The sequence below is a fragment of the Somniosus microcephalus genome, chromosome 2 (assembly GCF_052327205.1).
Source record: "Somniosus microcephalus isolate GS21.2 chromosome 2, FLI_Smic_1.0, whole genome shotgun sequence".
NCBI classification, from domain to species: Eukaryota; Metazoa; Chordata; class Chondrichthyes; order Squaliformes; family Somniosidae; genus Somniosus; species Somniosus microcephalus.
This window is the reverse complement of record NC_140988.1, coordinates 16134572-16161529: the sequence shown is the minus strand read 5'-3', so window position 1 is coordinate 16161529 and position 26958 is coordinate 16134572. Positions and strand designations below refer to the sequence as shown.

General features: G+C 47.7%; 1 protein-coding gene and 1 long non-coding RNA gene across 7 annotated transcripts in view; one reads left to right on the top strand and one right to left on the bottom strand.

Moving 5' to 3' along the window:
- Positions 1-26958, bottom strand: part of fam13a (family with sequence similarity 13 member A) — a 255988-nt gene that overhangs the window by 91002 nt on the left and 138028 nt on the right. The gene's annotated exons all lie outside the window — the stretch shown is intronic.
- Positions 1015-11012, top strand: LOC147122557 (uncharacterized). Its single transcript, XR_015080833.1, has 3 exons — positions 1015-1664; positions 4864-4991; positions 10653-11012. It is a non-coding gene; the product is annotated as an uncharacterized LOC147122557 (long non-coding RNA).

The window sequence follows — 26958 nt, the reverse complement described above, 5'->3', positions numbered from 1 at the left end:
TGTGATGAAATAGGAATTTTAATCTGTTTAAACTTCAGTCTGGCCGATTAAATGGCTTGATTCTGTTCTCAGTTGGGATTATTTATGACTGTGATCTTGCTTTTCTAGTCGCAAAAGTTCAGAGTTCTATAAAATTAGCTGAAACCTGGCCTGGTATAAACTTGCCAACAGAGCATCAACCAAATCTCCATTAACCAGCAGTAAATGACTGTGGCTCAGTCGGTAGCACTCTCACCTGTGGAGTCAGAAGTTTGTGGGTTCGAGTCCCACTCCAGAGACTTGACCACAAAGGCTGACACTCCAGTGCAGTGCTGAGGGAGTGCTGCACTGTCGGAGGCGCCGTCTTTCGGATGAGACGTTAAACCGAGGCCCCCGTCTGCTCTCTCAGGTGGACGTAAAAGATCCCATGGCACTACTTTGAAGAAGAGCAGGGGAGTTATCCCCGGTGTCCTGGCCAATATTGATCCCTCGACCAACATCATGAAAACTGATGATCTCACATTGCTGTTGGTGCGACCTTGTTGGGCGCCAATTAGAAGCTGTGACTCTGACATTGCTGCTGTGACTACACTTCTAAAATGCTTTGCACATCCTGAGGTTGTGAAAGGCTCCGTGGACAGAGAGCAGATGGGAGGGAAACAGAAAAAGAACGGTTGGTGGGAGCGAAAGCGCAGTCAAAGACAGGGGTCTTAAGGAGATAAGATAGAGGTGTTGGGGGAGAATTCCAGAGTAGTGGACCAGGCGGTTCAGGAGCGGACGACAGTGGAAGATGGCTGAAGTCGGATGGGGCAAGGACTTCGAAGTGAGCATGAACGCGGTGAGGCAGAGGAAGCCGCAACAATTTAGATGGGTTGTAGCTCTTGGAGGTGAGCCAGATGGCAGGTTGGTGGAGAAAGCAAGCCTCTAGTTAATAAAGATTTGGACCAGGGTTTCAGGAGCAGAGGGGGGAGAGGATGCTTCGTAGGTGAACAGAAACAGTCATGGTAACCAATCAGATGTGAGGGAGGAAGCTGAGTTTTGGTGGGGGGGGGGGAGGTTGAGTAATGCACCTTCGGAATCAAGAGTTCAAAATAATTCTGCTCTTTAGCATGTCCCCAAAACCAATTTTCCTGTTTCAGGCGAAAAGGAAAATATTTAATATGCTACAGGTAAAGAGCAACCTCTCTTAGAATTAAAAGCACTCTTGGCTGAACGGAATTCCTTAAGACACTGTACGGGAACCACTTTAAAACCAAGTGGCTTGTGGGACACAAACATGGTAACTGAAGGCATTAAAGGGTTTATTTTTAAGCTTTCCAATTAAAAGCTTCAGAGTCTGTTCAGATTCTTTTCTATTTAAAGTATATTCCGTGTGTAACAAACAGGCTGGGAATCCACGACTCAGCCCATTTCTCTCGCGAGTGGCAAGTCATTTGTGCAGAACATTTAATTCCACTTCCCGCGCAGCCTTGCAGCTGTGTCAAGGCGCCTTGTAAACAGACACAGGCAGCATGTTCTTTGCTAAATATAGTTTGTGAAAGGGTACATTGAGTCAGGCTTCTTTTATTGATCAATATGAAACCCAAATATCTTCGGACGTATTATCAGGTCAACACACTTCGCTCCACTGCACGTTTGATCTGAAGCTTCCAAATTCTCTGAGCAAAGCTGCACGGGCAAGAAAGGTCAGTTCCTTTAAGGTGTCAGCCGTGGTTCAGTGGGTCGCACTCCCCACCTCTGAGTCAGAAGGTTGAGGGTTCAAGTCCCACTCCAGAGACTTGAGCACAGAAATCTAGGCTGACACTCCCAGTGCGGTGCTGAGGGAGTGCTGCACTGTCGGAGGTGCTGTCTTTCGGATGAGACGTTAAACCGAGGCCCCCGCTTGCCCTCCCAGGTGGACGTAAAAGATCTCATGGCATGATTTCGAAGAAGGGCAGGGGAGTTCTCCCCGGTGTCCTGGCCAATATTTATCTCTCAACCAACGTCACTAAAACAGATTATCCGGTCATTATCACATTGCTGTTTGTGGGAGCTTGCTGTGTGCAAATTTCCACTTTTCCTATGTTACAGCAATACTTCATTGGCTGTAAAGTGCTTTAGGACATCCTAAAAGGCGCTATATAAATGTAAGTTCTTTTTCTTTTTTAATCCAAAAAATGTATCATGGCTCATGTATTGAGAGAAATGAGACTGTATTCTTTGGGCCCCTTGAATGTATTCCCATAATACTGTCTTAACATAAGTCTTGGTGTGACGGAAATAGGGATTCGCCTGTTTCACTTTATGCTATTTCTGGGTTAAATCCTTCCATTTAAGCTGTAGTGGGGTAAGGGCTCGGGGATTTTTAAAATGGAAGCCACGGCCGCTTCTTCTGTCGAGTTTTCTTCAGCCCCTTTAGCTTGAAAGCACGTTGGAAAGGCAAGTATACACCTCCATCTGGTGACCTGACACATTTAAAGCTGATCTCTGTTCACTGCTTTCTGGCAAGTACTTCTGGTGTGTGTGCATCTATAGTTTGAGGTGCGAGCTTCAAAGGACAGCCCATCGCTTTCATTAATTCCTCAATGTATGCAATTTGTTATTGAGAAAGAGACGGATCCCAGCAGCATCATACAAGAAACTCTTTTTTATCCGGCACAGACGGGACCGGCGTGGTGCCAGTTTATCAAAAAGTCCGGATTACAGAGAGTTATAGTTAAAAGGTACGAGAGCTCCGTACACAGCAACAAATCCAGGCTTCCCTGTTGCTTAGCAACAGGGCAAGAAGCCTGGCCACAGACCAAGCGTCCCTGTTGCTTAGCAACAAGTGCAGGAACCCCCAATTACACAGCCAAGAATCAAGAAACGGCCACTAATATGAAGAAAAATTTAACTGAACCTACTCCTGAATTTTGCCGGTTAACCGAGATTTCCGGTTGTTTGGGTGCTGGTAAATTGAGAGTTTCCTGTATTAGGAAGGGCCTTGTTGTCTCAAGGTTGGCATCTATGACATGAAGGACTTCTTTTGGCCTCGAAAAGCTACTCATCTTAAGTTGAATTGTTTAAAAGTGCACGTTCAAGTCACTGCTGCGAGATGGTGTTCAGTGACCTTGCTTCGCTTCACTCAAGACGGTGAAAAAAAGGACCCAAAGAATCCCGAGATGTTTTGTTATGTTGGACTCAAGACAGCAGTGTAATGTGGTGCTGAGATTTAAGCGCTTCATTGCCAGCTGATTTATTCTTCCTTCTGTTAAAATTTACATCTTACAATAAACACAACCGGTCACGAATTACAATAAGAAAATACTGCGGATGCTGGAAATCTGAAATAACAACAGAAAGTGCTGGAAACACTTGGCAGGTCAGGCAGCTTCGAGGAGAGAGAAACAGAGTCAACGTTTTGGGTCGAACCCTGACGAAGGGTCCAGTCCGAAACGTTGACTCTGGTCATGAATTACGTCCTTTGGTGACTAGTGTGCTATTGCTCCTTGTCCATCTCAAGCTCTCCACAGTTTGTCTCCTTGCTAACCGTCCATCTGGCACCCTCGATAAGCTCCGACTTGTTCAAAACTCAGCCGCATGTATCCCGTCCCACATTAAGTCCTGCTCGCCCACTGATCCCATTCTTGCTAACCTATGGTTCCCCAATGCAAGTCCGTGCTCTCATCAACAAATTCCTTTACTGCCTAACCCCACCCTCTTCGCCGCAATCTCCTCCAACTCTGCGCTCCTTCCTGCGCACTTCAGTCCCCTCACTTATAGAAACATAGACATAGAAACATAGAAGATAGGAGCAGGAGTAGGCCATTTGGCCCCTTGAGCCTGCTCCGCCATTTAATGAGATCATGGCTGATCATCCAAATTCAGTACCCTGTCCCTGCTTTCTCCCCATATCCCTTGAACCCTTTAGCCTTAAGAAATATATCTAACTCCTTCTTGAATATTATTTAATTAATTGGCCTCAACTGCCTTCTGTGGTAGAGAATTCCACAGGTTCACCACTCTCTGGGTGAAGAAATTCCTCCTCATCTCTGTCCTAAATGGCTTACCCCTTATCTTTAGACTGTGACCCCTGGTTCTGGACTCCCCCGCCATCGGGAACATCCTTCCTGCATCTAGTCTGTCTAGTCCTGTTAGAATTTTATAAGTTTCAATGAGATTCCCTCTCATTCTTCTAAACTCCAGCGAATATAAGCCCAATCGACCCAATCTCTCCTCATATGTCATTCCTGCCATCCCAGGTATCAGTCTGGTGAATCTTCGCTGCACTCCCTCCATGGCAAGAACATCCTTCCTCAGATAAGGCGACCAAAATGCACACAATACTCAAGGTATGGTCTCACCAAGGCCCTGTACAACTGCAGCAAGAGATCCTTGCTCCTGTACTCGAATCCTCTCGCTACGAAGGCCAACATAACATTTTGCCTTTTGTGCATCCCTCCGTCGTCATCCATCCATCCACCTTCAAGAACCTACTCAATTCTCACGTCTTTGACCGAGCTTCTAATCGCCCCATCTAGCCTCTCCCTCCATGGCTCAGCGTCTGTTCCTGTACCTCTCCTGGACCATTTTTTTAGGTTAAAGGCCCTATATAAATGCAAGCGATTGTTGTCATCAGGTTGCTGTGCAACGGCCTGGAGGTAAAGCACCCACCCTCTTAGCTGCAGGAGGCATGTGGTCTGGCCAAGGAAAAGAAAACGGCATCCATTATTCCTCCCGCCTCCATGAAATGCTTTGGCCACTTTGCTATGTTGAAGATACCTTATAAATGCAAGTTATTGTTGTTATTGAAAACCAAAAAGGTAACCGGTACAAAAAATGTGGTGGTTGGGTTGGGGGGGGGGGGGGCACGGAGAGACAGTTAGTTTTCAAGTACAATTCCATTCACTACTTTCTTTTTCACAGATGTGACAGTAAACCTGATGTGGCTGTATTATCCCTTGGAGATACTTCAGATTTAATATTCAGGAGCCCAGCTATCAAGCATTTTTTCTTTCTGTGTTTGTTCTTGGGATGTGGGCAGCATTGGCAAGGTAATAATACCCCAGTTGCCCTGTGGACGTGAAGAGGCAATAATGCGGCGTAGGGCTCGGGCCACATGCAGGCCAGACCAGGTGGTGGGGGGGGGGGGGGGGGGGGCGGTGGGGGGTGCGGCAGGTTCCCTTCCCTGGAAGGACATTAGTGGACCAGTTGGGTTTTTGATCATTGAATTAAAGTTCTCGACTTACCACGGTGGGTTTTGAACTCATGACCCCTGGTCTGCTCGTCCACTACCAGCAGCACCAGACTACCATACATGCTCCATTATTGAGAAAGTAACTCTTTTTACTGGGCTAACGTTAAGAACAACAACTTGTATTTATACAGCGCCTTTAACACAGTAAAACGTCCCACGCGCTTCATAGGAGCGATTATAAAACAAAATTTGGCACCGAGCCGCGTGAGGAGATATTAGGGCAGGTGACCAAAAGCTTGGATAAAGTGGTAGGTTTTAATGGAAGAGGTTGACACCAAAGCCTGCCTTCTCCAGGTGGAGGTTGATATACCTATCAATTCCTCCAATAAAAGGCGAAGAGTTACGAAGGTGACTAAAGGTTTTTATTGACTAAATAACAGCCCACTCTCGTGGGTGATCCGATCCAAGCAGGAGGAATACCAGCCAGTCGCTCACCTTTATACCTGGCCTGGTGGGTGGAGCCAAGGCGGAGTCGGCAGTGGTCATCCCAGGTATAGCAGTGTGGCAAGAGGCGACCTCGTACCGTGATACAATAGTGGTCAGTGATACAGTTATAACGAACAGTGGTGAACAGTGCTAACTACTAACAGTGATACGATAGTGAACGTGGTTTACCACATTCACCCCTTGTTTAGAATTAAGTCCGGCGGGGTGAAGTGTACTACCAATTCTGGTAGGTCAGTCTGTCCGGAGGCTTCGTAAGCCTCTCCGATCGCCGCAGCGGTGGTGTTGCCTTATCCGGTGCTGGTGCCTTATCCGGTGTTGATGCTGGTGTTTGCGTGGTCGGCGAGGGCTCATGGGGTTCCGGCATGCCGTCTACCTGGACTGAGGTTGGGGGGGGTGGTGGCGGTGTTTCCGGATCGGCTGAGGGTGCGAGGTCTCGTAGGGAGACAGTGTCCTCCCGCCCGTCTGGGTACGCCACGTAGGCGTACTGGGGGTTGGCGTGCAGGAGGTTCACCCTCTCGACCAGGGGGTCCGTTTTATGGGTCCTCACGTGTTTCCGCAGCCAGACCGGCCCCGGGGCGGTCAGCCAGGTTGGTAGAGTGGTTCCCGTAGTCGACTTCCTGGGGAAAACGAACATTCGTTCATGGGGGGTGGTGTTAGTGGCCGTGCAAAGTAATGACCGGATGGAGTGCAGCGCTGTCGGGAGGACTTCTTGCCAGCGGGAGGTTGGGAGGCCCTTAGACTTTAAGGCTAAGAGGACGGCCTTCCATACCGTCGCGTTCTCTCTTTCCACCTGACCGTTACCTCTGGGGTTGTAGCTGGTGGTCCTGCTTGCTGCAATACCTCTCTCTAGGAGGAATTGCCGGAGTTCCTCGCTCATGAAGGAGGAGCCCCGGTCGCTGTGTATATAGTTCGGGAACCCGAACAAGGCGAAGAGGGCATTCAGGCACTTAATGACCGTGCTACTGGTCATGTCGGGGCAGGGGAAGGCAAAGGGGAAACGGGAGTACTCATCAACGATGTTGAGGAAGTACACATTACGGTCAGAGGACGGGAGGGGCCCCTTAAAGTCGATGCTCAGGCGCTCGAAGGGGCGGGTGGCCTTGATCAGGCTTGCTCGGTCCGGCCTATAGAAGTGCGGTTTGCACTCCGCACAGGTCTGGCAGTTCCTGGTCATGGTCCTGACCTCCTCGATGGAGTAGGTCAGGTTGCGGGCCTTAATGAAATGGTAGAGTCTGGTGACTCCGGGGTGGCAGAGCTGGTCGTGGAGGGTCTGAAGCCTATCGATATGCGCGCTGGCGCATGTCATTCGTGAAAGGGCATCAGGGGATTCGTTCAGCTTGCCTGGCCGGTACAAGATCTCATAATCGTAGGTGGAGAGCTCGATTCTCCATCTCAAAATCTTGTCATTCTTGATTTTGCCCTTCAGCTTGTTATTAAACATGAAAGCCACCGAACGCTGGTCGGTGAGGAGGGTAAATCGTTTGCCTGCCAGGTAGTGCCTCCAGCGCCGTACTGCCTCCACGATCGCCTGGGCCTCTTTCTCGACCGACGAATGTCGGATCTCGGGGCCCTGTAGGGTCCTTGAGAAGAAGGCCACTGGCCTCCCCTCCTGGTTTAGGGTGGCGGCTAAGGCGAAGTCGGATGCGTCGCTCTCCACCTGAAAGGGGATGGACTCGTCCACTGCGTGCATCGTGGCCTTGGCTATGTCTCCCTTAATGAGGGAGAAGGCCGCGCACGCCTCCTCCGTGAGGGGGAAGGAAGTGGCTTTCAGGAGGGGTCTGGCTTTGTCCGCGTAATTGGGTACCCATTGGGCATAGTAGGCGAAAAGCCCCAGGGTTCTCCTAAGTGCTTTAGGGCAGTGGGGGAGGGGTAGCTCCATGAGGGGGCGCATTCTTTCTGGGTCGGGGCCGATGATTCCGTTCTCCACTACGCAGCCGAGGATGGCAAGGCGCGTGGTGTTAAACACGCATTTCTCCTTATTGTAGGTGAGGTTCAGCCGTTGGGCCGTACGGAGGAATTTCTCCAGATTCGCGTCATGTTCCTGCTGGTCGCGGCCGCAGATAGTGACGTTATCTAGGTAGGGGAATGTAGCCTGCAGTTCGTTCTGGTCAACCATCTGGTCCATCTCCCTTTGGAAGACCGAGACCCCATTAGTGAATCCACGAGAGTGGGCTGTTATTTAGTCAATAAAATTGATATACCTATCAATTCCTCCAATAAAAGGCGAAGAGTTACGAAGGTGACTAAAGGTTTTTATTGACTAAATAACAGCCCACTCTCGTGGGTGATCCGATCCAAGCAGGAGGAATACCAGCCAGTCGCTCACCTTTATACCTGGCCTGGTGGGTGGAGCCAAGGCGGAGTCGGCAGTGGTCATCCCAGGTATAGCAGTGTGGCAAGAGGCGACCTCGTACCGTGATACAATAGTGGTCAGTGATACAGTTATAACGAACAGTGGTGAACAGTGCTAACTACTAACAGTGATACGATAGTGAACGTGGTTTACCACAGAGGTAAAAGATCCCCTGACACTATTTCGAAGAAGCGCAGGGCAGTTCTCCCCGGTGTCCCGGCCAATATTTACCCCTCAATCAACAACACTAGAACAGATAATCTGGTCATTATCACATTGCTGTTTGTGGGAGCTTGCTGTGTGCAAAATTGGCTGCCACGTTTCCGACATTACAACAGTGACTACACTTCAAAAAGTACTTCATTGGTTGTAAACCGCTTTGGGGACATCCTGGGTTCGTGAAAGGCACTATATAAATGCAAGTTTTTCTTTTCATACAAATATTAAATAAACAATACAGAAGAGGAACAACAACTTGCATTTATATAGCGCCTTTAACATAATAAAACATCCCAAGGCGCTTCACAGGAGTATTATAAGACAAATAAATTGACACCGAGCCACATAAGGAGAAATTAGGGCAGGTGACCAAAAGCTTGGTCAAAGAGGTAGGTTTTAAGGAGCGTCTCAAAGGAGGAAAGAGAGGTAGCGAGGCAGAAACGTAAAACCCACAGATTATTGACAGAATACTCCCTTCTCAATTACCCGAAGTTTTGCTTTTAGGTTACTTTTTAATAGAATTTAAAAGGACTGATTTAATTAAGTCGTATAAATGGCATTTTATTTGGAAATACGTATTTGTAATATATATACTGAAGTCAATGTCATTCGAAAGGAAAATGAACTGCCAGTAATTGTAAGGTTGAAAGATTCGGTGGTATGACATGGAACTGAGCCCAATTACAGTCTGGTAGCTCACGAGTTCCAGCTCTCTTGTGAAATGTTCTTTACTAATGCATCACTACACAAAACTAAGACATTATACTTCGATTGCCTTAGCAAATGCTGTTTGCTGTTTTTTAAAAATTATCTTCCATCCAATTTGATGCAGTTATCTCGTGTGAATGTTTAACAGGGTTTAAAGCTGTACAAAATGATAAGCTGTTTACAAGTACAATCCTGGTAGTTGCACATTATCATTTCGTGGAACGTGTTCACTCTTGACCCTGGCACAGATAAGAACATAAGCAGGAGTCGGCCATACGGCTGTTTGAGTCTGCTCCGCCATTCAATAAGATCATGGCTGATCTTTGACCTCAACTCCAATTTCCCGCCCGATCTCCATATCCCTTGATGCCCCTAGAGTCCAAAAATCTATCTATCTCAGCCTTGGATATACTCAACGACTCAGCCTCCACAGCCCTCTGGGGTAGAGAATTCCAAAGATTCACAACCCTCTGAGTGTAGAAATTCTTCCTCATCTCAATCCTAAATAGCCAACCCCTTATCCTGAGACTATGCCCCCTAGTTCTAGACTCTCCAGCCAGGGGAAACAACCTCTCAGCATCTACCCTGTCAATCCCCCTCAGAATCTTATGTTTCAATGAGATCACCTCTCATTCTTCTAAACTCCAGGGAGTACAGACCCAATCTACTCAATAGGACAGCCCTCTCATTCCCAGGAATCAATCTAGTGAACCTACATTGCACCTCCTCTAGGCTTAGCTGGGACCTATCAGGGCTATCAAAGATCATTACAGGTAGTAGATGGGAGTATAACCTGTTCTTACACATCTCTGCTGATGCAGGTCATCTTTGAGGGTTGCAAACATTTTCAGTATCTCTAGACGCATCACCTCTTATGCAGTGCCCCCGCACTGAACTCCCCGAATGACTTAGATTCAGTTCTGCCATCTGAGGAACTGCATAATCCCCATAAACGCTAAGTGACCTCGCCCTGTACAGTTCTCAACAAACAATCTGTTAAAAGGAGCCCAAAAGGATGCACTGTCCAAGCAATCGTAGAATCATAGAATGATACAGCACAGAAGGAGGCCATTTGGCCCATCGGACCTGTGCCAGCTCTTTGAAAGAGCTCTCCAATTAGTCCCACTCCCCTGCCCTTTCCCCGTGGCCCTGCAAATTTCTCCCATCAAGTATTTATGCAATTCCCTTTTGAAAGTTACTTCCACCAGCCTTTGAGGCAGTGCATTCCAGATCGTAACAACTCGCCGCGTAAAAATAATTAGTGCACAAGTAGAAAATTCTCCCCCCCAACCCCTATAATTGCAGAATGTTGGGATGGCCTCATCACAGTCGTTATGGTTACCCCTGCCCTCCTCGGTAATCACATGCGGTGATATCATTCACGCCCTCTGCAGATCGCCCAACTGGAACAAAACAAACCAAGGCCGTTCCTCTGGTACACGGTCGAATTACTTTTGGTGTGACCACGTACACAACCACTTGTGTTCATTGTGCTTCTCCTGTGTGCTCTGTGCCTTCAAAATGATTAAGGTAAAGATATTTTTCAGAACAGCTTCCGAACTGTGTTCTGCCGCTCGATGCGATGTTTCAGTAGGTTCACCGTCCTTGCTATGCCGAGTAGTTCGAGCAGGAGGAGAACATAAGAAATAGGAGCGGGAGTAGGCCATTCGGCCCTTTGAGCCATTCAATGAGATCATGGCTGATCTTCTACCTCAACTCCACTTTCCCTAGGGACAGGGTCACTGGCAAGGCTTGGAAGCTAAGCAGAGCCAGGCCTGGTCAGTACTTGGAGGGGTGACCATCAGGGAAGACCAGGTGCAGAAGGTCATGGAAGGAGGTGCAGAAGGTCATGGAAGGAGCCCCAGGAGGGGCAGCTGGTGAGCAGGCCCGGGCGTTGGGCTGAAGATTGTCGGAATGGTGGAAATAGAATGGCGGCACGCACAGACGCAGCGGCTTTGCTTCTCCTAGGACGGTGCTATTTACATTTAATGTTAATGTTATTTGTACTGGACTCATGGGAGCTTGCAAGATCACATTTCGTTGTTCATGTACTTGTACAATGACAATAAAGTTGAATTATTATTATTACTATCCCCATATCCCTTGATTCCCTTAATATCCAAAAATCTATCGATCTCTGTCTTAGATATACTCAACGACTGAGCATCCGCGGCCCTCTGGGGTAGAGAATTCCAAAGATTCACCACCCTCTGAGTGAAGAAATTTCTCCTCATCTCAGTCCTAAATGACCGACCCCTTATTCTGAGACTGTGACCCCTGGTTCTAGACTCCCCAGCCAGGGGAAACATCTACCCTGTCAAGCCCTGTAAGAATGTTGTATGTTTCAATTAGATCACCTCTCATTCTTCTATATAGGCCTAGTCTACTCAATCTCTCCTCATAGGACAATCCCCCGGAACCAGTCTGGTGAACCTTTTTTGCACTCCCTCTATGGCAAGTATATCCTTCCTTAGGTAAGGAGACCAAAACTGTACACAATACTCCAGAGAACATCCTAGGTCTGGATCAGGATTTTATACCAAAGTGTGTTGTTCACATCAATGACTGAATGTAATGGGAAATGGCTCGTGAAACTGGGATTCTATGCTTGGATCAGACGTTGGTCTGGAGTTGACTATACTAGGGTTGAATGTGTTTCCTCCTGGTATTACAGTGCACAATCTAATCGGACTTTATGCATAGCAGTGTAATTTGGCTGCATTTTCTCAATGGAAGCAGATGCTAACTAACAATTGTACACGTGAATGAAAATTTAAACGCGGTTTTGTCTGCCTAAGCAACTTTAACGCATCATATTAGGTGACCCAATAAAGGTCTTTGAAACTATGAAGGGGTGCGATAAGGTAGACGTAGAGAAGATGCGCCGGAGAGGCGGCGCGTGCGCATCGAACTTACGTTTTTTTTGCAGGTTTCTCCGGGAGGGTAAGTCTCCAGCAGTTACACATTTAAAAAGCAGGCGCAAGGCCTGCTTTTAACAAGGTAAGTGGTGAATTAATTAAAGTTAAAACATTTTTCCCACAGGTTTATTATTTTTAAATATTTAAAGAAAGGTAAGTTTATTTTTAGCCCCGTTAGAAAATGTAATTAATTTTTTCAAAAATTTAAATTATTGTTTAAAATAGTTATTTCATGCAATTTATAGTTATTTTAAAAATGTGATTTAAAAAAAAAATTATTTGAAGTTTTAGTTATGTTTTGGGGCTTATAGTATTTATAGGTTTGACAGCTCTTCCTGTCAAATTTATGAATGAAGCATTCCCTGCTACCATTGGCTCTCCATGGCCCACGTGATCCCAGGGGACGCTTCGAACTAACTGCGCCCCTGGGATACGCAAGCACTGCGCGCCGGCAGTTGGAGGAGGCCCAGGATCGGAATCCCACGTGGGCTCACAGCTCAACGGCCGGCACGCTAGGTAAGCGCAGGTCGGGGGCTTGCACCCGCGGGAAGTCCCCGACCTGAATTTCTGGACCATTATGTGAAGATTGTTGTTTGTGATCATTAAATAGCTGACTGAGAGACTGAACTGGTATCCTTCTCCGGACAACTTTTAGGAGGCGATTGCTCCACCTGAAAGGGTGGTGGACGTAGATTCGACAGTAACATTCAAAAGGGAATTAGAAATATACTTGGAAAAAAAGATAAACATTTGCAGGGCTCTGGGGAAAGAGCAGGGGAAGTGGGACTAATTGGAGAGCTCTTTCAAAGAGCCGGCACAGGCATGATTGGGCAGAATGGCCTCCTTCTGTGCTTTATGATTCTATGATTTGAACCTAATCTGCCCGCCGGAAAACTGAGGGGGTCGGGTTGGATCGGCCGGCCGATTTTATTTGCCATCGGCTTCAATGCGATCCTGTCAGTTTTCCGCTCCAGTGGGTTGGGTTAAAACGCCCCCCTTAATTTGTTGACGTTCTCCACATGTTAAGAATATAAGGATTGAAATTGTGCTGTCTGATATTTGTGGCACTCATATTTGTTCTTTATGTCAGCATAGCGGTTAAAGACTGCTCTTCCTATAGAATCTATAATCTACCCCATCATGGACTCTGCTCCACCCATTTAATCAACTGAGGCAAGGTTCTGCATTAATGCTCCCTGATTCTTGGAGGTAATCAAGCCGAAGTCAAGAATAATCATGCATCCTTCCACCTCCATTGTTGCTCCTTCTGCCCTAGTAGCACAGGAGCCCCGATATCCCACAGAGTATTGGCCATCTTGGTCTATATTTATCTTACAAACCACCATTTCTGTTCCCAGCCAGATACCAATCCAGCAACTTTCTGAAAGGGAGTTACCCGTTTCAGCCTCAACCAGCTGTTGTTGTTCCAGGTATGCAGTACTCTTGTGAGGGAAAATAGAAAGGTTCACCCAACATCTAATCTCGTCTGAGGCTTGTAAATTTGAGACCTCTGCCCTCAGTTCTCCGCTCACAGCATAAGTCAAATGGGCCATTATACAAGATAAGGCAGAGGTCAGAAAGGGCCATTTGGACTTCATTCTCATTAGTTCAGACAGTTTGCTTATTTGTTTCACGTTCTGTGGTAACTATCATTCTGCACCTTAAGAGCCAATCTCAGTAATGACAGGAATTGTGCCTACATTGAACATGTGATCATGTTGGAAAGCGTACAAACATACGTAAATGACGGACAGCGAAAGAACTATTGGTCCATCCAGCTTGTCCCACAGTTGTGATGCCTTACACATCACAATTCAACAACTGCATACCCTCCTCCCGGAGCCATGTCCTGGGAGAGGCAAGAAACCAGCTAAAAACCCAGGCCAATTGTGGGGGAGGGCGGTGGGAAACTAGAAAATTTCTCTCCGACCCCCTTAGCGGATCAAAAACCAATCCAGGAGATCACATGGGCCCTGATTTACGTTATAGGATACCTACCTCTTGTGTGAGGTGATCGACGCCCCGGCCAGGAACAGGTCTAGCTCTCGAATGAATTCCGCATGCGGCCGTGAGCGATTCCATTCCCTTCCATCCCCTCCCCTCCGCCCCCCGAGAAGAGATTATTAATTGGCTCATTACCCACCATCCCTCCGCACGGCTTGGCATAAACAGAGACACTGATCAATAATCATTCCCCTCCGATGAATCAGCTGCCTTGCAGACATCTCATTAAATGCTGCGCCCATCTTCTAATCGTGGGCGTTGCTTGTGGCCTCATGACGAGCCCAATGATGACGAAGGAATCATATTACCCAACCGCATCACTCTTGCCAGCACTAACTGACATGAGTCAGTCATTCATGAAAGAAAGACTTATGAAATAATACTGAGCGGCCTGCGGGTGGCGCTGTCCAGGGAGAGTATAATTACTCGGGCACGGGCCCAGCTTGCGCAGGACATTCTTAACAGGAACTAGTGAAGGACACATCTAGACCTCCATGTTGTAAAACAGTTGATTAAAGCTTTGTTTAACGCTTAGACCAAGTGCCGAATAGTTCTCTTACATCACAAACTACGCCCAAGGCTTCAGAGTCATCTGTGACTTCGTCAGACTTTTCTTTTGGGACTGTCAACAATTCAAGACAAATTACTTCACCAGAAACATGATTTGCCGATGTTGCAGTTTCGGGGTTTTTTTCTGGAGGGGAGGGGTGAAGGAGAGTAAAACCCAAAATATCCGTCTTAAAATAATGTTGGGATTGGTTGAAACTATTTTCCATACGTTTTTCCTTCTTTATACTTGGTTTGAAATATAATCTGGAAAATCCTGTACATTTCCCCCCCCCCCACCCCACCACTTTGTGGGGAAGTAGGTGGGGGTGGGCAGCAATGTTCCCTTTAAGTTGCAGGGCCGCGCAGTGCTCTGGAGGTCCCACGTAGCTGGTGAGTCAGCTTTTAAACAGAAAAACCCACGCATGCGCGGAATTTTGAATGGCCCGCGCCGCCCGTGAAAGTGGCGGTTCAGGCCAAAGAAAAATTAGAGCGAACATTGGTGGGAAGATGCGCGGGTGGGGGGGGGGGGCGGGGAGGGTGCAATGCTGGAGCGGTTACAAAAGTAGGGTGAGACAAGCTGGTGAGGGGATCTGCAAGTGAGTACAAGGATTTTAAATGCAGTGCATTGAGGGACAGGGAGCCAGCGTAGGTCAGCGAGGACTGGGATAATGGATCAACAGAAGTTTGTCGGTACAGGCTGTACAAGTTTCAGTTTAAGGAGAGTAAAAGGCGTTAAAGATCCCACGGCACTATTTGAAGAAGGGTAGGAAGTTCCCCTCGTGTCCTGGCCAACACTGGCCCTCAACCCACACCATCAAAAAGCAGATTCACCGGCCATTCATCTCAATGTGTGGAATCTTGCTGTGCGCACACAAAAAATTTATATAGCGCCTTTCACCACCACCGGACGTCCCAAAGTGCTTTACAGCCAATGAAGTATTTTTTGAAGTGTAGTCACTGTTGTAATGTAGGAAATGGGGCAGCCAATTTGCGCACAGCAAGCTCCCACAGACAGCAATGCGATAATGACCAGATAGTCTGTTTCAGTGATGTTGGGTTGAGGGATAAATATTGGCCAGGACACAAATCACACAACTGCCAACAGAGCCTGTATGTGAAGTACTGTGCTGTGACCAGGCTCTGTATAAAGGCAAGTCTTTTCATCCTTTCTTCATATCAAGCACCAGAGGGTTGACATTTTTCTGTGCACTATTTTTAACAAATTGCTCAATGTTGATTGGGCTAAATTAGTTAAAGCATTCAGGTGAAATTCCTCTGCTCTCTGCTCGCACTGGCTTCACTGAAATAGAAAATTGAGGAATTCCTACCCCCCAGGCTAGCATTTTTGCTATTTGCTTCAGCAGTTCAAGACAGAGCCCTTCCAGTCAGTCTCGGGGGGCGAAAGCGGGGTTGGGGAGGAGAGGGGGGTGCGGGGAGGTGGTGGCGATTTGAACACTACTCACCCAGCGGAAACAGGACGGGTTTAAATCGGCCAGGTTACTGTACTTACTCTCCACGGAGACTTCGGGATCTGACGGCTCTCTATTTTAACCGGCTCAACAAAGCAGGCGACAAGGGCAGCCGCTCGAAACCAGCGGGGTCCTATTTTTTGTACATTTACATGTCTTGGCCAATGTCTATCCCTCAATCGTTCATCGCTTTAAAAATCACACACACACCCCTGCAGATTATCTGGTCATTATCTCATGCGCTGTTTGTGGGACCTTTCTTCTGGCGCACCGCGTTTTAACCGTGGGTGTGACTGCGCCCCCCTCCCCTGCCCCCATAGTCTCCCGCAGCAAGGACACAGGCCCAGATAAGTGCATTTTGTTAAAAGGAATTGTTAAAGGTTCCTTGTGGGCCAGGAGGAGCAGGGATCCCCCCCTGCCCTAGACATTCCCCCCCTGCCCTAGACATTCCCCCCCCCCCCCCCAACCAATCCGTACTTACCTTGCCAGGGACTGTCTGCATGGCCTGACCCCCACCCCTCCCCGCCACTAGTTGTGACTCCCGTCCGCTGTCACTCCCGTTAGTGTGCCGGGCCATGCAAATGTGGTCCGAAAATTAAAATCTCCCCGGGGAGGGCTGCGCCGCCCACTTCGGCCCCCCCCACGCCGCAACCCCCGATTCCCACGTTCAGCCAGATTGCCTGCCTCTCTTGCGCGGCCATGTTTGCGCCCGGGTGGCCCTGGAGATGGAGCACGCGGTGTCTGCCGGCACGCTTGAGTACTTCCGCGACCGGTGGGCGCTGCGGGGACTGGAGTGCATAATCGATTTGGACAACCAAATTTTAATTTGATTTGTTAAGGTTTATTTAAAGTTTTATTAGTTACAGTTTACTTGTTTATTTTGCTTGGTTCAACCAAAAGAGGAACCCCCGATTCCCGCCCCAAGTTAAAATCGGGCCTCTAATCTAATGGCCCTCCCCTTGCTCGCTCTCCATACCCTTTAATAATCCTCTTTTTCAAGCCGCGACCTAAACAGCCTTTTAAAAGAACATACGGAGTCTGCGTCAACAATGGCTTGTGGCAGAGAATTCCACGGTCTAACCGCCTGCTGTGCAAGGGAGCTTTTCCTAACATTCCCTTTAATTCTTTTTGCGATTATCTTAAATCTGCGCTCTCGACTGGCGAACGCAACAAAGTATTCGTGCATTTTTAGCGAAATTCCGCAACTATCGGAACCCTGATTGGTTCGCTGTGTTGCTACGATTCGATGGCAAAATAAGGCTAGAAAGTGCAGTCAACACGTCTTCTAAAAACAGCAGAGCTCCGTGCTGAAAGGGTAAAGGGTGAGGCTTGATGTATTGGCACTAACTGTCAATCATTAACCCGTTTTATAAAACAGTCAGGGACATAAATGCACAATGTGTTTGGCTAGGGTAGTACCTCAGTACTCTTGGCATTTACAGCAATAACCCTCAACTTTCATCAGCAATAAGACTGTATCTGCGTCTCTTAGCAACTACTGATTTTGCTCAAGCTATGCCTATAAAAATACCTCGAGGGGATGTTTACCAAAATCAATACCTTTTTTGAGCAAAGGATTTTTTTTTTAAATCTTATTTTTCTTCAATTATAACAGCAACAACTGACGTTTAAGTATTTGGCTTTATAAACTAGTCAATGCCTCACGTCAGCTTGTGGCAGGGGAGAAGTAAACAGGAATTGAGAAAGGAATGGACGGCTGGCCACTGCGGGAGAGATCAGGAGGGGTGACTGGTTGGAGAGATGGGTTTTGAGAAGGCTCTTAACAGGTGGGGGAAGAGAGGAGGAGGGGGTCGAGAGGTTTAGTGAGGGGGCTCCAGAGAGTCGGGCTGAGGGGGCTGAAGGCTTTGTCACTAATGATAAGGTAAAGGTGGGTGGGGAATACACTAAGGTCAGAAGTAAAGGGCCAGCGTGTGTGTGGGATGGGAAGGGGAATCTAACAACAACTTGCATTTATATAGCGTCTTCAACCTAGGAACACGCTCCAAGGCACTATAGAAGAGGGGGGAAAGGGTTATCCTTGGGTTCTCCCAGGTTTGGGACGGAATAATGTGCATCTCCCTCATGGTTGACTGCCGACAGTGGACAAGTCCTGGGTGTGTGATTTTCAGCCTCTCGTCATCTACCCGAGGCACTGACTTGCACCAAAAATATAAACGCAGCCAAAAGTGGCAAACTATAACAAGAAGAACTTGCGTCTTTAACACCGGAAAACATCCCAAGGATCTTCGCAGGAGTGTAATCGGACAAAAATTGACACCGAACCAAAGAAGCAGATGTTAGCACAGGTGACCAAAAGTTTGGTCAAAGAGGTAGGTTTTGAGGAGGGTCTTAAAGCAGGAGAGAGAGGCGGAGAGGTTTAGGGAGGGAATTCCAGAGCGTAGGGCCGAGATGGCTGAAGGCACGGCCGCCAATGGTGAGGCGAATGGACCGGGGGATGCACAAGAGTCCAGAGTTGGAAGAACGCAGTGTTCTCGGAGGGTTGTGGGGCTGGAAGAGGCTGTACAGATAGGGAGGACCGAGACCATGGAGGGATTCGAACACGAGGACAAGAATTTTTAGATTCAGTTTAGTGAACTGGGAGCCAATGCAGGCCAGTGGGCACAGGGGTGATGGGTGGAGGAGGTGGCAGAGCTCAAGGTTGCAAGGCTGTGGAGGGATTTAAAGATGAGGATTTGAAATTGAATGATTTGTGTGACTGGGATTCAATGTAGGTCAGTGAAGACGTAAGTGATGGACAAGCTGGACGTAATGGAGGATACAATAATAGCAGTTGGGTTTTGAACCAGTTGGAGTTTAAGGAGAGTGGAGCTTGTATTAGATTATCGTACGATGAGCAGAATTAATTTTACAGCCAGAAAAAACATTATTCTAAGATTCCAAGTATGGGAATGAATATTCCCGACTGATAATGGAGTTCATTAGTTATCTACGAACCCACCATGTCTATGTTGCAACAACAGATTGTTTTCTTTTCCCTGCCTGCATGTCTTAAATTATCTTTTCACTTCAGGGCAGAAAAGGGATTCGAAACAATGGCCCAGAAATTCGGGTTGGAGGCTTCCCGCGCAGGCCGTTGAGCTGTGGGCCCCCGTGGAATTCCGATCCTGGGCCTGGTCCAGCTGCCGGCACGCAGAACTTGCGTATCCCAGGGGCGCAGTTAGTTCGATGCGTCCCCTGGGATCACGTGGGCCATGGGGAGCCAATCGGAGCAGGGAAATGCCCATTCATAAGTTTGACAGGAAGAGCTGTCAAAACTTAGAAATACTACGGGCCCCAAAACATCACTAAATCTTCAAATACATTTTTTTTTAATCACATTTTTTAAATAAACTATAAATCACATGAAATAACTATTTTAAACAATAATTTAAATTTTTGAAAAAAATAATTTTATTTTCTAACGGGGCTAAAAATAAACTTATCTTGCTTTAAAGTATTTAAAAATAATAAACCTGTGGAAAAAATGTTTTAATTTTAATTAATTCACCACTTACCTTGTAAAAAGCAAGCCTTGAGCCTGCTTTTTACATGTCTAACTTCTGCAGACTTACCCTCCCGGAGAAACCTGTAAAAAAAACTAAGTTCGATGCGTACGCGCAGCCTCTCCTGCGCACGCGTTCGACCTGTGAACCCCTTCTTTCAGGGGAACGGAAGTGCCGGTTTCCCGCGCATGTGCAGTGCATGCAGGAAACCGGCACTTCCATTGGGCCTACGGGTGAGTACCCCATGCGTACTCACCCGTGGAGACCCGAATTTCTGGGCCATTATATTTAGGAGTAAGGCAAAATAAAAAAACAGGTTAGTTGATATTTAATACCCTCACAAACATAAATCTACAGATGCAAACATCTCTCCAGGACAGCACTCTTCTATATTTAGACTTGTACTATATTTGTCGATGGTTCAGGCAAAAGACACATCGGCGCGTCTTTCTATCAACAGCTTTCATCGAACTGTTACATACAGATTAAGCATCACCTTAACCAAAAGCCAAGTACTCTAAAGGTTAGGCAGTGTGGGAGTGTTTTTATCTGTTTCTGGCGTTGCAAAGGAACCGAGAATATAGTTTAGGGAATGTTGTATGTTCGATTAAATTGTAACTGTATGTTAGCCTTAACTGCAAGGGGTTGGAGTATAACAGTAAGGAAGGTTCACTAGTTTGATTCCTGGGAAGAGAGGGCTTTCCTATGAGGAGAGATTGAGTACACTGTATGAATAGATCTGCGTTTATGTGTTCAACCATAAATGTTTTTCGATGCTTTGGCAACATAAGATGTACCTTATCATGCCAATAAAGCGATTTGAATTGAATTGAAAATTGAGTAGAATGGGCCTGTACTCTCTGGAGTTTAGAAGAATGAGAGGTGATCTCATTGAAACGTACAAAATTCTTACGGGGCTTGACAGGGTGGACGCTGAGAGGCTGTTTCCCACTGGCTGGAGAGTCTAGAACCAGGGGTTACAGTCTCAGAATAAGGGGTCGGCCATTTAGGACAGAGATGAGGAGGAATTTCTTCACTCAGAGGGTGGTGAATCTTTGGCATTCTCTACCCCCAGAAGCCGCCAAAAAAACAGCCTTTAATAAGACTCACTCAGGCTGGCCGAGTCTGAGCAAGCCAGAACCCTTAACCCATTCGACAGACAGCATCGGCCCCAGCAGTTTTCAAATGGCACCAGCGGTTTTACCGCAATATTAACCCTCTGCAATGAAAACGGTCACCCAAACTATAATTTAAAGGGACAAAATTCCTCGAGCCCGCTCCGGAGCGGGAACTGCGATCCGCCAGTGACCTGCCCTCCTGACCCCACCGGAGTAATCTGAGGTCAGGTCATTTCAATAAATCTGGGGTGGGTGGGGCGCCCGTGCCTGCTGGAGAGGGGCAGGTGCAAAGTGCGCCTCTTAAATGCTGCGTGTGGCTGGGCTGGGCTGGGCCTTAGATTGGAATGAAACATGTAAATCGACCCCCTTTATAAGAGGGGGGCTGGTTTCACTGTGTGTAGTCTCTGGGGAGGGAGTGGGGGAGGGGCTCCCTAGGCCTGGACCCTCACGCTGGCCCCTACTTCGACCGTTCCAGTGAGCGGGAGGCTGGCACCTTGGTCAGTGGCGGGGGTGGCAGGAGTCAGGCGGGAGCAGCGGAATTCCCACACAGGCGCCATCCGGCCAGCCCCGCGTCCTTGCTGCCGTCAGGTGGTCGACGGAGCAGAGGGAATTTCCACCCGCGGGAATTCCCAGCGCTCCATTTGAAGGGCGGAGATCTGACACTTCCATGTCCGACATAATTTCCCGACTCCGCCTGTCCTCTCCCGGCCCTTTTACATCAATTCAGGGCCTTTATTCTATTTTATTTTTTAGCTCCATCATCGCTCTCCCTTCATCTTCTTTTTCCTATTTGAAAGTTGGTTTCATTTCAACTTTTGCTTTTTCCTACCTGATCTGACCCAATTTTCTCGACACGCTTCTCCCTTCCCTTAAAAAGCTGAGTGTAAAACACTCCATTATATTGTTTTTCTTTCGGCTTCCTCCTGGCTCCCACTGTAGATCTTTGGCCACCTGCAAAACCTGGGGACCGTCATTGGATGAAAAATCCAGCGAATCAAACGCTCAAACACTGCAGGTTGACATATGACACGAGCAACGAAACCTCTGGCCAATACAAGTTCAGGAAGGGCGGCCAATCAGCAGCCCAGACAAGAGAGTCACAGAGTCATAGAGTTATACAGCACAGAAAGAGGCCCTTCGGCCCATCACGTCCGCACCAGCCATCAAGCCCTGTTTAATCTAATCCCATTTTCCAGCATTTGGTCCGTAGCCTTGTATGCTATGGCATTTCAAGTGCTCATCCAAATGCTTCTTGAATGTTGTGAGGGTTCCTGTCTCTACCACCCTTTCAGGCAGAGAGTTCCAGATTCCAACCACCCTCTGGGTGAAAAAGTTCTTCCTCAAATCCCCTCTAAACCTCCTGCCCCTTACCTTGAATCTATGCCCCCTTGTTATTGACCCCTCTACTAAGGGAAAAAGTTCCTTTCTATCTACCCTATCTATGCCCCTCATAATTTTGTACACCTCAATCAGGTCCCCCCTCAGCCTTCTCTGCTCCAAGGAAAACAACCCAGCCTGTCCAGTCTTTCTTCATAGCTGAAGCGCTCCAGCCCAGGTAACATCCTGGTGAATCTCCTCTGCACCCTCTCCAAAGCAATCACATCCTTCCTATCGTGTGGCGACCAGAACTGCACACAGTATTCCAGCTGTGGCCTAACCAGCGTTTTGTACAGCTCCATCATAACCTCCCTGCTCTTATATTCTATGCCTCGGCTAATGAAGGCAAGTATCCCATATGCCTTTTTAACCACCTTATCCACCTGTTCTGCTGCCTTCAGGGATCTATGTACATGCACACCAAGGTCCCTCTGATCCTCTGTCTTTCCTAGGGTCTTGCCATTCATTGTGTATTCCCTTGCCTTGTTTGTCCCTCCAAAATGCATCACCTCACACTTTTCAGGGTTAAATTCCATTAGCCACTGTTCCGCCCATCTGACCAACCCATCTATATCGTCCTGCAGACTGAGGCTACCCTCCTCGCTATTTACCACCCCACCAATTTTCGTGTCATCTGCGAACTTACTGATCATACCTTTTACATTCACATCCAAATCATTAATGTAGACCACAAACAGCAAGGGACTCAGCACCGATCCCTGTGGTACCCCACTGGATACAGGCTTCCAGTCACAAAAACAACCTTCGACCATCACCCTCTGCCTTCTGCCACTAAGCCAGTTTTGGATCCAATGTGCCAAGGCACCCTGGATCCCATGGGCTCTTGACCAGTCTCCTGTGCGGGACTTTATCGAAAGCCTTACAGAAATCCATGTATACCACATCCACTGCACTACCCTCATCCACACACCTAGTCACCCCCTCGAAAAATTCAATCAAATTGGTCAGACATGATCTTCCCTTGACAAAGCCATGCTGACTATCCCTGATTAATCCTTGCCTCTCCAAGTGGAGACTAATTCTGTCCCTCAGAATTTTTTCCAATAATTTCCCTACCACTGATGTTAGGCTCACTGGCCTGTAATTCCCTGGTTTATCCCTACTATCCTTCTTGAATAATGGTACTACGTTAGCTGTTCTCCAGTCCTCTGGCACATCCCCTGTGGCCAAAGAGGTTTTCAAAATTTGTGTCAGAGCCCCTGCAATCTCCTCCTTTGCCTCACACAGCAGCCTGGGATACATCTCATCCGGGCCTGGGGATTTATCCACTTTTAAGCCTGCTGAAACCGCTAGTACCTCCTCCCTCTCGATGCTAATATGTTCAAGTATATCACAGTCCCGCTGCCCGATTTCTATGTCTACATCGTCCTTCTCCATAGTGAACACAGATGCAAAAAATTCATTTAAAACCCCACCTACATCTTCTGGCTCCACACACAGATTGCCACTTTGGTCCCTAATGGGCCCTACTCTTTCCCTCGTTATCCTCTTGCCCTTAATATACTTATAAAACACCTTAGGATTTTCCTTTATTTTGCTCGCCAATGTTATTTCATGGCCCCTCCTCGCTCTCCTAATTTCTTTTTTAAGTATCCCCCTGCACTTTTTATACTCTTCTAGGGCTTCCTCTGTCTTTAGTCCTTTGTATCTGCCAAACGCCCCCCTTTTTTTCCTAATCCATTCTCGTATGTCCCTTGACATCCATGGTTCCCTGGGCTTGTTGGTCCCACCCTTGACCTTTACGGGAACATGTTGCCATTGTACTCTCTCAATTTCCTTTCTGAAAGACTCCCATTGCTCCAATGTGGATTTTCCTACAAGTAGCTGATCCCAGTCCACTTTGGCCAGATCCTGCCTTATATTAAAATCGGCCTTCCCCCAATTTAGAACCTTTATTTCCAGTCCATCTCTGTCCTTTTCCATGACTACCTTAAATCTCACCGAATTATGGTCACTGTCACCAAAGTGCTCACCTACTAACACTTCTACCACTTGCCCGGCCACATTCCCTAGAATTAGGTCCAGTACCGCCCCCTGTCTTGTAGGACTTTCTACATGCTGGCTCAAAAAGCTCTCCTGGATGCACTTTAAGAATTCTGCACCCTCTAAGCCTTTCACGCTCTGACTATCCCAGTTAATATTGGGGAAGTTGAAATCCCCCACTATTATTACCCTATTATTTGCACATTTCTCTGAGATTTGCCTACATATCTGTTCCTCTATCTCCCCCTGGCTGTTTGGGGGCCTATAGTACACTCCCAGCAAAGTGCTAGCCCCCTTTTTGTTTTTATGTTCTATCCCTATGGCCTCATTAGATGAACCTGTTAATATATCATCCCTCCTTACAGCAGTAATTGACTCCTTAATTAATATTGCGACACCCCCTCCTCTTTTACCCGCCCCCTCTGTCTCGCCTGAAGATTCTATACCCCAGAATATTGAGCTGCCAGTCTTGCTCCTCTCTCAACCATGTCTCCGTAATAGCAACAATATCATACTCCCATGTGTTCATCAACACCTTCAGTTCATCCACCTTATTCGCAACAACAACAACAGCTTGCATTCAGATAGCGCCTATAACGTAGTAAATCGTCCCAAGGCGCTTCACAGGAGCGTCATCAAACAAAATTTGACACCGAGCCGCATAGAGACATTAGGACAGGTGACCAAAACCTTGGCCAAAGAGGTAGGTCTTAAAAGAGGTGAGAGAGGTAGAGAGGCGGAGAGGTTTAGCCAAGGGTTGAATCCAAGACTCAAAACATTGGCGTTGGTAGATAAGGACAGTGACACTGCCATCATTAGTCAACATTGATGGCGGAATAAATCTGTGGTAATTAATTGATCGGAGCTATTTATTAAATGGCAGCCATCCCTGATCACCCTCGTCTAATCTTGTTTATCTCAGTACGAATTTGGTGGCGTTTTTTTAAAATCCTAAACAACTGACATTTACAGTGCCTGGATAACTGCAGACTGGGTTACCAGCTCCGGTGTCAACAGTCTCGGTGCAAAGAGATTCAGAACATTATGTAACGGCAGCTAATCTTCCAGCAGATGATTCCGTTCGTCCATAAGCTGAATTCTTGAGGGTATCGCATTGCTGTTGAGCACGAGCCAGGAGTGGTGGGGGGGGGGGGGGGCGGGCGTGTTGCATGAAGTCAGTGCAACCGGCGCGACTTAAGTTACCAGAGCGGCGCCATCGACCCGCTTTTGATCAACGAGCGGCAGAAGCAGAAGCTCCTGTGGCAGTAAACAAGGGCGGCTGGCCCCCTCAGCGGGCGAACGCCACAGCAGACGCTCGACGTCTGCCAATCTGAGCCTCGCGGGAGCTACGGAATTAGCTTGAGTAATTAAAGTGGGCACTTTCATCGCCGACCCGCACCAGCGTGTCCAGTGCACTGGAGACGACCACCGTGATAAGTAGGCGCAGTTAAGAGCCCGAGCACTCGGAATGCCACTCTATTTTTAGCTCTCAGCTGCCTTTTATGTTATTGCAATCGCATTAATAGTCAAGCACTCATGCTCGGCTCCTTCCACTGTGAACGGTACATATCAAACAGTTGCTGCCAACTGAAAGGTGTGGACAAATAGCAGTGACAAGCGCAGAATGTACATGCAACCTTGATTTAAAATAAGGCAGCAATCAGCAAGCACCAACCTGCCCTTGGCTAGGTCAGTACGGTACCGTGCATTTCTGCTTTGCGAGTTTAGTTATAAAGCATGTCCCAGAGAGAGGGGGTGAGGAGGGGGCGGGTGGGGGGGGCGGATGGAGGTGAAAAGCGACTGTGAAACAGCTGGAGAGTCAGCGTGGAGCCAAAGTGCAACAACAGCTTTGTATTCATGTAGTGCCCTTTCGTGTAAAAGGTTCCACAAATGGAAACAACAATAACTTGTATTTATATAGCGCCTTTAACGTAGTAAAATGTCCCAAAGCGCGTCACAGGAGCGTTATAAGACAAAAATATTTGACACCGAGCCACATAAGAAATTAGGGCAGGTGACCAAAACCTTGGGCAATGGGGTAGTTTTTAAGGAGCGTCTTAAAAGGAGGAGAGAGAGGTAGAGAGGCGGTGAGGTTTAGGCAGGGAATTCCAGAGCTTAGGGCCCAGGCAACAGAAGGCACGGCCACCAATGGTTGAGTGATTATAATCAGGGATGCTCCAGAGGGCAGAATTAGAGGAGCGCAGATATCTCGGGGGTTGTGGGGCTGAAGGAGATTACAGAAATAGGGAGGGGCGAGGCCATGGAGGGATTTGAAAACAAGGATGAGAATTTTAAAATCGAGGCGCTGCTTAACCGGGAGCCAGTGTAGGTCAGCAAGCACAGGGGTGATGGGTGAATGGGACTTGGTGCGAGTTAGGACACGGGCAGCCGAGTTTTGGATGACCTTAAGTTTACATAGGGTGGAATGTGGGAGGCCAGCCAGGAGTGTTGGAATAGTCAAGTCTAGAGGTAACAAAGGCATGGATGAGGGTTTCAGCAGCGGATGAGCTGCGGCAAGGGCGGAGACGGGCGATGTTACGGAGGTGGAAATAGGCGGTCTTAGTTATGCTGCGGATATGTGGTCAGAAGCTCATTTCAGGGTCAAATATGACACCTAGGTTGCGAACAGTGTGGTTCAGCCTCAGACAGATGTCAGGGAGAGGGATGGAGTCAATGGCTAGGGAACGGAGTTTTTGGCGGGGACCGAAAACAATGGCTTCGGCCTTCCCAATATTTAATTGGAGAAAATTTCTGCTCATCCAGAACTGGATGTCGGACAAGCAGTGTGACAATTTAGAGACCGTGGAGGGGTCGAGAGAAGTGGTGGTGAGGTAGAGCTGGGTGTCGTCAGCGTACATGTGGAAACTGACACTGTGTTTTTGGATGATTTCACCAAGGGGCAACATGTAGATGAGAAATAGGAAGGGGTCCAGGATAGATCCTTGGGGGAGACACCAGAGGTAACGATGTGGGAGCGGGAAGAGAAGCCTGTTGCAGGTGATTCTCTGGCTACGAAAAGATAGATAAGAATGGAACCAGATAGGGGAGTGGTCTCCAATCCATGGAGACAGATGTTATCAGGGCTTTGACAGCCA